The following is a 15,090-nucleotide window of genomic DNA, read 5'->3' on the forward strand; positions in this document are numbered from 1 at the left end:
CTGCTTTATTGATGTAACTCTCCTCTAGTTCCACTCAATCTGCGCTTGTAATCTTGACGTGCTTGATAATGAGACAAACATATTCATCGGTTCTGAACTTCATCTTGATGTCATCTGAGAGGGTCTTTTACTGTTTGGATCAGGGAGCTGGATTTATCTGCTGATCTTCTATTATCACTTGATATTATCAATGTTCTACAAAAATTAAAATAAAAATGGGTTTCACTTTATTTTGATGGTCCCTTTAACACATTCTGTTGACCATAAGTAACATTGGACCTGCATGTCTACTAGCTCTCATTAGAGTGTTAGCAGAGTATTAGTAGACTGGGTAGGGTTAGGGTTAGAATAAGTTGACTTATACTTGCAAAGTTACTTATAGTCAGTAGAATGTCTGTTGGAGGACCATCAGTATAAAGAGTTAAGGCAGATATTAAGCAGACAATCTACTAATACTTTAATGAGAGTTAGTTGACATTGTTACAAGCCTGGCTCAAAGCAAGCAACAGAGAAAGGAAAGACCACACGCGGAATCGCAATGTATATAGATTTATTAAATAAATAGAATTTAACAGAATAAATTGTATACAATCAGGAATGCAGCTGGCTTTGAAAAATAAAAGTGTAAGCAATCAGTATAGTGAGGTGCAATGAATAAGCAAAACAAAATCCTAAACGGTGCGGGAGAGATATGGAACAGCGGCAGATCCCCTCCCGGTCTCATCTGAAGCGTCTTTAAAGGCCTAGACCAGGAACTGATTAGCACAACTCCAAACACCTGCGCCCAGCTCACCTGTAGGAGACAGACGCAGCACACAGACAGGAGGAGGAGCCAGGCAAAGCCGTGACAACATGTAATTGCAAAATTATTTACGGTAAACAGAATGTTCAAGAGGGACTATCAAAATAAAGTGTTACCAAAAAAAAAAAACACTTAATTAATCTTTTCATCTTGTTTTCCAGTACATATATAATATATAAACATTCTTAAATCAACATGCATTTTCTATACAAGCAAAAAATACTTTAGAGGGTTAGTTCACCCACAAAATAAAACCATCCCGTACTCATTTACTCAGCCTCAAGCCATATATGGCTTTCTTCTTTTATCCAAACACAACCAGAGTATATATATATATATATATCCTGGCTCTTCCTAGCTTTATAATGGGAGTGAACAGTAACTTGGATTTTGAAGCCCAAAAAAGCACATCCATCCACCATTAAAGTAATCCATACGGCTCCAGAGGGTTAATAAAGGCCTTCTGAAGCGAAGCGTTTTTGTAAGAAAAATATCAATATTTATAACTTTATAAACTATAATAACTAGCTTCTAATGGCCATGCGCAAATCGAGTTCCTGCTGAAGAGTGAACTTTGACCCATAGCTTGACGTATTGATGAACATGGAAGTGCAGATGATAAAGCAAAACAAAACACTGGACATGAATAAGTCAAAAACGAGAATCAGTCTTCTGCCATTTTTGGGTGAACTAACCCTTTAAGTCTTGTTTTCTTTAATTAAATAGAATATCAAGATCAGGTGAGTTTATGCTTAAAACAAACAAAACAAATCTGTCAATGGGATAACAAAATAAATAATAAAAGTAAATTCAAAGGGAAAACTTTGAATTGACTTTCCACAAGTGGCATATGTTCATGCCATGCACAAACATGTCCTTAAAACAACCCTTAACATTCGTTTTCAAAACTGTGCAACTCACCGAGTGGTTAGTGGTGTTCGTTGATGTTCCAAAACAAGTAGAGTAGCGAAATACAGTTTCTGTCGTGTTTTATTTGCCATTTTGTAAAATCCCATTGATTTCTGTTGGAGGACTCATTGCTCGTTGATATTACTGCACTACCGGAAACGGAAAAGACGCTTCAGACTCAAATATCGAGCGGAAGTTTATACGCGGTTGTGAGGTATCTGAAAAAATAGTTCCACTATAGGAAAATAAACGGATTGAAATCATACATTGCGCCGATATATTTGTTTTTAATCATCAACGAACACCACTAACCACTCAGTGAGTTGAACAGTTTTGAAAACGAACGTTAAGGGTACAAAATAGACTCAAAGTGTTAAATACCGGAATTATCCTTTAAGCAAAAATTCGTGTAATTTTCATTTACAGATTTGCGTGTCACTAGTCTATTCCAATACATTGCAATTTGGATGCAGTATTCCTTGCTTGCAGTATACACTATTATATAGGCTACTACACATTTTATAGGTAGGCTATAGGTATTCTCTGCCTAAATAAAATTTGCATACTATGTATACACTACACATAGTATACAGCGGACATAATAAGATAACTTTGGTAGTGTGCTATTGCGAATATAGCCTATACCCTTTATGTCAAGGCTTTTACTTTAATATGTTATCCTCCTAGGGAGGATTAAGGGTATATTGGAAAAACAGAAAGAGAAGAGAAATGATTGAACCAGAAGAGTTCAAGAACCATTTCTAAGCCGTCAGTCACATACAACCATATTTCTTACACTTACATTCCTTACATCATGTTAGGACTAATGGATCCAAGAACTGGGTGATTTCAGGCATCTGCTGATGGATCTTCCCTTGTTTGTTTTTTGTTCTTTCCAGAATGGTGTTTGAAGCATATGTTCAGTCACTATACAGTTGATGTCTGATGTCTAGACAGTGTGTGTGTCTGTGCAAAAACGTTAAATTATTAAATGTGTTTAAATTGATAAAAATAATATTGATTAATCTAGAGCATTTTCAAATCATCTTGACACTTAAACTTACATACTATTTAACAAAACTAAAGGTCTTTTTCTAAGGTTTTAAATACTGTAAGTCCTCTCTTTAAGGTAAAGTTCATGGTCATGAGGATAATACAAAGAAAATTCAGGGTAACAAAATCTGCCAATTTCAGACGTTAATACATTGAGAGCTATTCTTTGGTATTCAGAAAGTCCTTGAAAGGATTTAGTCACATTTCATTATCAACGTCTTACAACATGCTTCTATTTTTTCACTGTCCTTTGGTAATGGTTTTCAAAAGACAGCAGAGAGACAAGCAATTTTATCACAATATTCCAGAGCTCTAGTAATGTTAAAAAAGTTTATTTTTCTTCATTGTCTTGACTAAAATCAATCCTTTGAATTCAGCAGCCCTTTTGAATTCTCATTGAGAACCAATGCTATTCAAAACAGTTCAAGTTTAGGATGTGTTTTTTACCAGCCCACAGATCAGTTCTAGGTCTGTCATAACATACAAGCATGAATTATCAGCATTCCTGATACTCCACCATATATCCAGAGGGAACAAAATGAATTCCAGTTCTCACTCCCCATCCAATAAATACAGAAACCAACAGACAGACGGGTCAAGAAGCCACTCGGTCAATATTGTTACAACCTACAGATATAAACGAGAGGCCTGCCAGTCATAAACATTTAGCCACGTCTATTGTTGGTTGTCAGTAACCCGTATGGACATCCATGTATATTTATTCCCTTTTTAAATAAGCGTCATCGCCTCATCTGATGTCACTGAACACATTGAGCTCTGTTCCTGACACACAGTTCTTACTCAACCCCCACATTAATAATACATCTAAGACAAGATGGGCAAGAATCGCTGAACCTCTCGCATGACTCCCTCTGCTTTTGCTCCCATCGTTCTCATATTTTCATCTCCTTCTCTTGTCATTCTATGCAATCCTTTCTCTGTTCGTTCAGTTCTGGATCTTCACCCTCACATTCTTTTCCTTTATAACTCAATAGTTCACATTTCTCTCCTCCCACCTATCCATCTTACCCTCCCCTGTATAAGCCTGTGCAGAAGTGGTTGATAAAAGCTAACACAATGTTCTAACCCCCCTCCATCCACCCATAATATGCAGGTGTTGAGGTTGGCACTGGTGTTATTATCGAGGCCCAGGCAGCGTGGCAGCACGCATTATGTTCCCCACCACCAGTGTTCCTTAATCTGCCCCGTCAATGAGGAGAGAACGAGAGACATAATGTTTGGGGACATCTCGTATGACAGGGCAGATTGTGACTGATCTCCCGGTCTGTCTTCTTTCTTTCTTTTCTTCATTATCATGAGCCATGTTCCGATTCAGAGGTCCCTATTATGCAGTGCTCACTGCTCTCTACACACTCAGAATCTGGAGAAATCCATTCATTAGGAATGCTTTATGGATTTCCAGGATGATGAAATGGTAACAATTTACAATAAGATGAACAGTGCTTTTACAGAATTCATTAATCTTAGCTAAAGTTAATGTCAACATTTACTAATATTTTTTTTAGGATGAAAAGTTGTATTTGCTAATGCACTGTGAATTAAAATGAACATCAATATTTTTTATTACAGTAATAACATTAAATGTTGATAAAAAATATGTTGCTCATTGTTAGTTCATGTTAGATAATGGATTAACTAACAAAATGAGACCTTGTTGTGAAGCCTTGCCAAATAAATATGTACATTTATTCAATCAAAAGTACAGTAAAATAGTTAATATTATGATGGCAAAGCTGAATTTTCAGCAGCCATAGTCTTCATTGTCACATGATTCTTCAGAAAGTAGTCTTATATGCTAATTTAATGCTCAAGGAACTTTTTTTTGTATTATTATCAATTGTAAAATAGCAATTAATTGTGGAATTTGTGATGCAGTTATTTCCCCCCCAATATTCTTTAATGAAAAAAGTTTGAAGAACAGCTTATTTTCGATTATATATAGAATATTATGGGGCGCAGTTTGTAAAGTGGCTCACGCTGAAAATAACAGCAACATTTTGTCACATTTAGCTTCAAAAAATGTTTAAAAAACTGGTATGAATTTTTGACGTCACTTTTTTAGCACATTTACAACAATATTTGTCAACTTAGAGATATTTTAAATAGTTAAATCTAAATATTAAATGTTACACCTAAATGTTAAATGTTAAATCTAAATGCTAAATCTAAATCTAAATGTTAAATCTAAATCTAAAAAAAATTTCCCAGGATAACCAATCAAATATATTTTTGTTCTACAATATTTTCTGATTATTATTTAGAATTTTTAGAGTTTTTTATGATACTTTGCATTAATTATATAATTTTTATGAGCTATTTTTTCCATTAGAATTAATATATATATATATATATATATATATATATATATATATTTTATAAATGCAACATTTCACATCAAAATAGAGTGCAGGCCTCAAAAAAAATAATAAAAAAATAAAAATCAAGTGAGAAGAGCGCCATCAAGTGGCTTTAAAATATATAAATATGTGTCATGTCCTATAACCGCCTATAGGCTGCCTATAGCTTTTTTATTTATTTATTTATTTTTATTCCCATTCGGAAAAAAAAAAAAATATATATATATATTAATAAGCAACCACTGAATGGAACAGCACAAATTATATATCGTTTTAAAGCTTAGGATCTCAGCTTTTTAATGCATCTAATTACATTTATTAACTCATAAAGAGTGCTGAGTAATCCCTCTAAAACCGAGTGTAGGCCTACCGCCAGCAGGCGCCACCTAGCTGCGAAAATATTCATTACCATATTTTTCAAAAATCTTGCCTTGATTAACACAAAGTTGATGTCAGCGTGTCAGCATCACTTCCTATTTATTTAAAATTTTAAACAAATTATCATTATTAGTATTATTCTATGTTTAAGTTTGAGATAAACATATACGTCCATCTTTTGGCAAGAGTAGTAGTCACAATCTCAACCTGTAGCTAATGTATTTGGGGGAATATAATATTCATAAACTGGTTTCCACAAAGAACCCATTTGAGGCACAAGCTTCTGAAATGTTATGACCATGTTAAGAGTAAAAAAACCACAATTGATCACTTTTTAGACATGTTACTTTTGTGATTAGTAATAAATTGGTTATTCTTTCTTAGTTCACAAGTAGTTCTCAATGAGGATATATTTCTTTAGTAATAATCAAATACCTACCAAGGAACTACCTTTGTACTAAATTAGATATTACTTACTGCTTATTGCTTCCATATTAGTTAATAGTATTAAGTTCGGTATTAATGCAGTATACCTATTACTTCCTGCATAGCTACTTGTTAATACGGACCATTATTCTAAAGTGTTACCACTGATTTTTATAAAGTACATGTAAGAAAAACTTTTATAATGTTAGTAATATTTCAAGATAAACACTTACTAGATTATCCTTTCATAATTTTTTTTAGAAAAAAGTTAGTATAGAATGTGATAGAACAGGCTTTTGAGGAACATTTGAACATCTCAGTCATCACTATTTAATTGCATTATGTTTTGCTCCCATACAATGAAACTACAAAGATGATACAACTAAGCATTTAAATATTTTACTAAGACGTTATTGTGAGACAACTGATATAAATAAATACATTTGAAAAGAAATTCGATTTTTTTAGGTTAATTCATGTCAGGCTTTGCATGGTTATATGACTCAATACACTGATAAATTTCCTTTCGCAGGGAACAATCGGGCGACTGGAACATAACATCTGAGTTCATACCTGCATCACTCTTTCTCAATATCTCTCTGTTTGGTCATTTTCTCACTTCACCTGTGTGCTGTGCTGTGGTGTGGCATCAAACTGTCACTTACAGCCTCTACAAAAGTGAAAAACTGTTGTTTGTGTGTGCTGGAGAGTAAATATTTGTGTGAAGATGAGAAACAAGGTGGGAAAGGGTGTTTGAGAGAGAGAGAAAAGAGAGCGTAATACATCGAAAAGAAAGTGTCTGTGCGTGAAAAATCCTGAGTGTGAGAAGAAAAAAAAAAAAGTGTGTGGTGTGACAGTACATCTTTGTATTTTTGTGGAGAACCACAGGGGGGAGATTTCTTTCTCAGTCTGAGTCAACTGTCAGAAATCGAAGGAGAGAGAGAGCGAGGAGAATGTGAAAAGATGTTGAGAAAGGCCTAGAGATGATTCTATTGCCCCCGCCTCCTCTCTCTCTCTCTCTCTCTCTCTCTCTCTCTCTCTCTCTCTCTCATCACAGGTGTGAAACTTCACAAAAAGGACCCACTCCTCACAACCCACTCCACAGAGTGAGCACTCGCCCTGTCAAAATGTCGTAAGGTGTAAAATACTGTACTCGAACCGTTCCCTTCCCCTCTTTTCCACACACTTTCTAACACGGCATGGGGAAGACACACTCTAACCCCTTTAGCACACAAGAGTACAAGGGCACACACACCTCCTTATGTCAGCCTTCTCTTTGTCTCTGTCTCTGTCTCTTTCTCAAATTCACACTCTCACACACAAACACACACTGGCCGAGAGGGCTGAGATTGCAGACCTTCTCACTGACCCGCTCAAGTCTTTTTTTTTTTTTTTTTAGCTCCCTGTCAGTCACTTACACATACAACCATCTGTCGATTGACAACTCTCTCTAAGGCTCAAGGTTTTCAAATAACATTGGAGATGTTCTTTATTATAATAACCATGTAAGTATCTCATTAAATTAAACCGTGATGCATGTAATGTTTCAAACAAACATTAATTATCTTTTTCAATTAATATAATAAATTTGAACATTCTTGACTGATACATTTTAAATCACTGGCAACTCAGAGGTTTAAAAGCGTTTGTCTGGGAAGATGGATGGCAAAATGGATGAAACTTATTTGCAGCGCACAAATTGACAGTCAAATTGAAATTGCATTGAGAGAAAAGGCCCTGTCACATAAAATGTAAATATTTGTGTAAGATTTCAATTAGAAACAATATATTCATACAGTACATACATTTACAGAGTTGAGTTTATCTTTAGAAGTTTAGAAAGTATATTTTCAATGTATGCTTTATAAGTATTCTAAAATCAATGTAGGCCTATACTTGTATACTTCTAAGTGTACCATTTCAATACTAAGTAAATTTGTTTTATACTTTTTAGTTTAAAAAGTATACTTTTACATGTTACATGTAATAGCAGTAAACTTTGAGTTTTTAAAAGTATCCTTTTAAATGTTAAGTGTAATAGTTAATTAAACAAAACTAAGTTTGCCTTTTGTATTTTGTATCAAATATACTGAACTACAGTACAAGCAAACTTTTAGGTATACTGTTACAGTAGTTCACTTGCTATATACCTTTTTCATTTATGAAAGTACACTTTTTAAGTACTGCTAGATACATTTTTAGTTTCAGTAGTAGTTTCAGTAAACTACTAGGTTTACCGTTTTTATACTGTAAGCATACTTGTAAGCTTTCAAGTGAACTTCACATCATATTTATAGTACAGTGTTATTATTTATATATTATTTTGCACTTATACTACTAGGTTCCTACACTGTAAAAAAAAAAAAAAATATATATATATATATATATATATATATATATATATATTCATGCATTATCACAACCTTTTATCTTTTTTAAATCAACTTAGATAATTAATGAGGTTCAGATAATATTTTGAGTTTCTATTTATTCAACTAATCTCCTTCATTGTATTAACTCAAATTTTGTATTTCAATGAACTCTAGAAAATGAAGGCAACTAGGTATCTTTTAAACCAACTGTATTTTTTTTTCAACAATAAATATTTAAGTAGTAAATATTTTACTTGAAATATATCTTTTAACTGTTCTTTAAGTAAGCTTGAAGATGTACACTGCCTGTGGATTCATGTCAATGATTTATGTACATAAAGATACTTGCTTTGTTGTTTTGTGACCGGATTTTAAATGATATGTTTTCATAATGGTTTGTTATAGACAGCAGTATGAATCACGTCTCTCACAATGCCATTATACCTTGGAAGAATAAAAATCAATAAAATCAGACAAATTTGTATCTGTTTCTGTGTGGATTAATAGCACTGTGGCTTAAAGGAACATATATCTTGTTCCCCTCACTGGACTCTTGCTCAGTATTTTGACTTTGGCCTAATGTTGAGAGGTTCATCATTTACTATAGAAATGACTGATGATGAACTCAACACTCCTACAGTAAAGGCCACGCCTTGTCAAGTCATGGCCGCCATCATCTCACAGTCTCCACACATCATGGCCGCTCAAGTACACCTTGAGATTTTTTTGTATTTTTTTTTCTATGTTCCAAGCTCCAAGGGCCACAACGAATTTTCTGACTGACAGCCAATGTGATAGATCCACCTCTAAGATCATTATGAGCAGTGATCAGGTCAAGTAGCCTGGCAAGCCAGACCTACATCAAGATGTTAGGTCTGGCAACTCACCATTGGCACGGCTCAATCCGAGGGGCGGGATAAACGGCTGTCTTTCAAATTCCCTCGGCACGCAACAGGATAGCACTACAACCAACCAGAGTGCTTTCCCACCAGCGGAGCTAGTTGATAGATTAAACTTTTGCCGTATCTGCTCAGCAAAATTTCGAACACATCTTCCTTTTTTAAGAATGACTTAAGTGCCGTTCTTTGTTCTTTTCTCAAAGAAAAGATTAACTCCAAGTCCAAAAGCCAAAGCCGATTTAAAAGACCGCTGTTCGCCAGCAGCAGCAGTTCATCTTTGTTTTCAAGTAGCAGGGAATTCATGCGGAACCGTCACAACTCTGTCGTCATTATGTTAAGCCCGCCCACCGACTCTATACACGATGTGATTGGCCTGACCAGAGTTTGGTTTTTCCAGCTCGAAAGTCAACGGAGAGTTGCTAGACTACCCTGGCTGCAAAATAAATTTTGCTGCCGCTAGGGCGTGTCTAGATTTCTAGGCTACAGGTCAAGTCCAGTGGTCCTGAGTCCTGTGGTCCCAGCACTTCCTAAGCCGGTGGTCCCAAATTTGGTAGTCTCAACACTTCCCAGTCCAGTGGTCCCAAGTCTGGTGGTCTCAGCACATCCAAATCCGGTGGTACCGGAGGTAATTCCGGTGATGGCGGTCGCCATATTGTGTGTTTGGGCTGCACATACTTCCCAGTGACGTCTCCTCTGTGTCTTTGTACTTTTATTTTGTCTTACTGTGTCTAGTTGTCTTTTCCTATGTTTAGTTTCTGTATTTTCTATAGTTACCCTTGTTAGTCTTTATGTTTACTCACCACACACATACTTATTCATCTAGTTACTCAATGTGTTTATACCCTTATGTTTCAGTCTGTGGTTGTTGGTTATTGTCTTTACAAACCCACGTAAAGCTAAAGCTAAAAAAAAAATTCAACTTGGGTGACATGGAACTTCCCCAAATACACATGACATGCCACAGTGTTTTAGATTAAGCACTAAAGGATCCAGAACTGGCATTGATAATGAACTTATGCGCTTCTGTTGTCTTTACACTCCACACATTTTGAGCACAAACCCGAATATTTGTCTAAAGAAAATATTTGCAGTTCATGAACACTTCGAACTACAGGTCTAACCTATATTTAGCAAGTTGTTTGCATAACATAGTCCTCAAACATTCACACTTTTGCCCTGTGTGAGACATACAGTGCATCCCAACCCGTCTTCTTTTGTCTCTATTCTGCCCATATTTGCATTTACGTCTTTGCTCCATCAAGATTATTTCACTACATTTTTTACATTTGCATTCTTTTCCACTGCATTAAAATACCTTTTTACTAGGGCTGTCAAAAATAATAATACACCACAGTTGATTTGCATTGTAGTTAATGCATAGTTTATTTTTAATATAAAGGAAAACATGTGAAAATTTGATTGGACTATAACAAACCTGTAAAATATGCACTATGAATGTATGCGCATATAAAACACATTATTAATTTAAAGGGATAGTTCACCCAAAAATGAAAATTCTGTCATCATTTACTCACCCTCAAGTTGTTCCAAATCTGTATGAGTTTCTTTGTTCTGCTGAACACAAAAGAAGATATTTGGAAGAATGTTTGTAACCAAACAGATCTCGGTCCCCATTGACTACCATAGTATATATTTTTTCCTACTATGGAAGTCAATGGGGACCGAGATCTGTTGATTACAAACATTCTTCCAAATATCTTCCTTTGTGTTCAGCAGAACAAAGAAACTCATACAGATTTGGAACAACTTGAGGGTGAGTAAATGATGACAGAATTTTCATTTTTGGGTGAACTATCCCTTTAACTTAGACTGTATTTTCCTCAAGAAGAAGCACACCGAGCCTGGTTTGAGTTCTGATGAAATCCAGTGAGTTTTCACAAACATATTTAGCTAATACGATAACCCCTAGGAACTTTTTCTTCTTTCTTTCTGATTCATAATGTAGTTCAGGTATAAAACCCCCTTCTCTAGTGGCCCTTCATGTATCATAATTGGTTATCTTGACATTTTATGAATGGAGGCCTCATTTGTTCCTTCACCGCTGTGATGCAACCACTAATGATGCTTCAATCACATTTTCACTTTTTATCTGCAAAAAATGGGACAAAGATACTGTACAGATGTCCAAATTTGATGATCAAAACAAGCTTTGTGAGAGATATTGATGGGACAAACATAACAAACCCGTGTGATACTCTGTTCTACATCTGTTGAACTCTGCTAAAAATTGTCATGTCGCTAAACTTACTATAAGACATTGGATGTATAAATATTAAAACATCCTCTTTTATTTAAAAAATAAAATAAAAATCTAAAATAGCACTATATGTGACACTCCCCTTGTGATTATTGTTCCCAGTATACCAGCTTGCCTATATGCAGAAACAAGGAGCTGTGAGAAGATGATGATACCTTCAACTCACAACGGTATTCATAATTAAGAGTAATTTCCATTTGTAAAGATTGTTTTTATAAATAGAAAGCCATCTGCACAATGCTTGTATATTTCCAAAGACCAACGACAGTTCAGTCTTGCACGGTGAGGAACATTTAATGGAAAACTCTGTTTGTTTATTTATTTTAAGTCAATTTTAATTTAGATTAATAATGTATTACTGTATGTATAAATAATACATTCACCAGTCTTATTGATGGGTGCATTGAACAAAAAGCCAGTTCAATGTCTTTAATTGTATGGAGAATATAAAATAATTGGAATGACATGATGGTGAGTAAATTATCACAATTTTATTGTATTTATTTACTTAAAAAAAAAAAAAAAAAACATTACACTGCACATTGAAAGCTAGTGCTTTGTCATTTTGTAAATGGTTTACTTTGTTCAGCATATTTAGTAACATTTGTTGTGGCATGTCAAAAATCTCGTTCTTTTTCATTCTTTTTTCCCTCAATGGCCACGTTTACATGATGCAACCGTTAGTAATTGGATTGACGGCTCAATCGGACTGAAAAGCCTTCATGTAAACACCTTATTCGATCCGATTGAGCTCGATCAGAATGAAATTTTGATCGGACTGAAAGGGGTGCTTTATTTCTTTTCTAATCCGATCGCGAGAACATGCAATCACTTGATAGGATTGAAAACCAAAACTGAAAGGACTGCGCATTGCAATGTACGCATGTGCAACGACGTAGAAATAGCGTAATGACGTATGACACGCAGAACGAACTGTTCTTCCTGTTGAATGAAGTCATAAATGAGTGTCCCGTCATCCTAAAATTCTTACTAGTTCTTTCGGATTATCATCCACAGACGACTGGTTTTGAGTGAGAGGAGGGGCATTTTTACTATGTGATAAGCAGCACAACAGTTTATGCAAAACATTTTTTTTAATACAAATTAAGAACCAATTGGACGAGAATGGTATGTATATATAACCGTATACATACTGGGAACTATATTCTCAGCACTGCTACTTCTGCGGAGTGATTTACTCCAACTCTGAGCGAACTCTCTGCTCCTCACCACAGGGCTTCTTAGGTGCTGCGAGCAAATCACTCCGCCCAAGTAGCAGTGCTTCGCCTTCTGAGAATATAGTTCCCAGTATGTATACGGTTAGAAGATGGCTGTGTCTCATGTGACCTTGTTATTTGTACACGCTGTGACTATACAAATCACAACATGTAAATAGGAAAATGTTGCCGTTATTTTGTCACTTATTGGAAGCAGTATGCTAGTTGGGGCCGTTTACCTCCAGTCTTTGTGCTAAGCTAGGCTAGCGGTGGGTGCGTCAGACAGAGTTACGGCACGCACGGAGATGAAAAGGGTATGTATGGACTTATCTAAATCTGCGGGATACGGTGAATAAGCTAAAGTCCCAAAAAGTCGGCGTGTTCCTTTAAGTTGTAAGGATTTTTATTTTTTTATTTTTTTTAAATAACGATTATTAAGATTATATTATTATCTTACTCAATCTCTCTCTCTCTCTCTCCCTCTATTTAAATGTTATATGCAATGCTATAGGTCATTTGCACAGATAGAAACTAAAGACAGACTAATGGAAGGACAGACAAACAGAAATAAACTTGTGGTTTATCGGTTTTATTTTGTTGAAGAACTTTTCACTCAGTTCTTTGTATTCCACAGTATACACTCTGTGAGGAAATGCAACTATGTCTCGATTTTGCTGCGTTTGCAAAAGTTGGCACAACTTATTTTTCAAGTGGCAGCCATGTTTTTCTGTGTCTGCTTTTTTTTTTCTTTCTTTTTTTTCTAGGTTATTTTGCTGTGTGTTGTCAATGTGGCTCTCACATTTCTGTCAGTCACAGTGGACATGCTTGCAAAGGTGTACAGGTTTTTTCAGGGCCAGATTTACCCTTGAATTTAACTCTGTGATTTTGGTTGCTTCAAATTAAGCTTTGTTGCATAAGTGTGGTGGTGAAGAGACAATATATATTAATCCAGAGGAACATATTCCTTGACAGAACTGACCACACAATTATTTTGAAGAACTACATGGTATAGGTTACCAGCATTTATTTGAAATATTTATATAATCAGCAGCTCTCATTATACCATCTATACTCATTGTTATATGTTCAGTACTGAGTAACCACTTTTTGGAGTAGCATGAATCTTTTCTGTTGTGGCTACATGTGATGTGGCTAATTGATTTTAAATTCAGCCCACTGCAACAGTAACACACTTAATTCACACACTCATTTGCAGGAATTCACTATAATTACACAGTGAATAGGGAGCATGTAGGCAATAGGCCCCCATGCTGGAACATCAGGAGTCTGCCAGCCCAGAAACATTGAGTTTGCGTGTGTGTTTGTGGTCTGATAGACTCTACACTATGGAGATAAAATGTCCCCACAAAGATGGCAATATATGAAATCCTTGTGGGGACATTTTTGGTCCCCATGAAGAAAACAGCTTCTAAATCATACTAAGTGATGTTTTTTGAAAATGTAAAAATGCAGAAAGTTTTGTGTGATGGGTAGGTTTAGGGGTACGGATAGTGTAAGGAAATAGAATATACAGTTTGTACAATATAAAATCATTATGTCTATGGAAAGTCCCCATAAAACATGAAAACACAATGTATGTGTGTGTGTGTGTGTGTATTATATCAAATTATTAATTTAAATATTAGTACATGGTTAAAGACACTTGAAATAAAGTGGGACTGTGTTATTTTAATATTAATTATATTTGTTAATGAATTAGCTTAAATTTTTTATTCTTTTTGTTCTTTTTATTTTAGTTTTAAGTTTGAGTCATTTTGTTATGTTCTTTTGTCATTTCTATTAGGTTTTTAATATTTCAAATTAGCTTAATTTTGTTTTATTAAACTTGTGTTATTTTCCAAGGCAATATTTCTAAGAAAGTTTTCAGTTTTCCATCTAGCACTTTAATTTTACTTTAGCTTTATTTTAGCTAATGAAAATGTTTTATTAGTTTTAGATTTATTTTCACTTAACAGTAACAATGCTGGTCTAAAACGGCTCCCTCGAGGAAAACAGCTTGATGCACATCATAAGTAATGTTTTAATGAAAATCTGAAATTGCCCCCCCCCCCAAAAAAAATTAGAGTTAGTTAATAAATAGAGAAAATCTCATTAGCTCTGCATAATAACAACAGAAAGTCCCCATCATGCTGTAGAAAAAAAAAAAAAAAAACCTTGCTTGACGGATGTAGGCAATGTATGTTTCTCCACAGTCTCTCTGCATGCCTTCTGCCTCCCCTAGCCCTCTCCTCATGTCCTCAGTACCTTGCAGTATATCTGAACAAATCACTCAGCACTTCCCAAGCGCCTCACCTGCTGATCTCTCTTCTTTCCCCCTCTGCTCCCTCTATCCTTCCCTCTGGTGCTACCACTCTCAG

The sequence above is a fragment of the Rutilus rutilus genome (assembly GCF_951802725.1).
Source record: "Rutilus rutilus genome assembly, chromosome: 3".
In the NCBI taxonomy this organism is placed as follows: Eukaryota; Metazoa; Chordata; class Actinopteri; order Cypriniformes; family Leuciscidae; genus Rutilus; species Rutilus rutilus.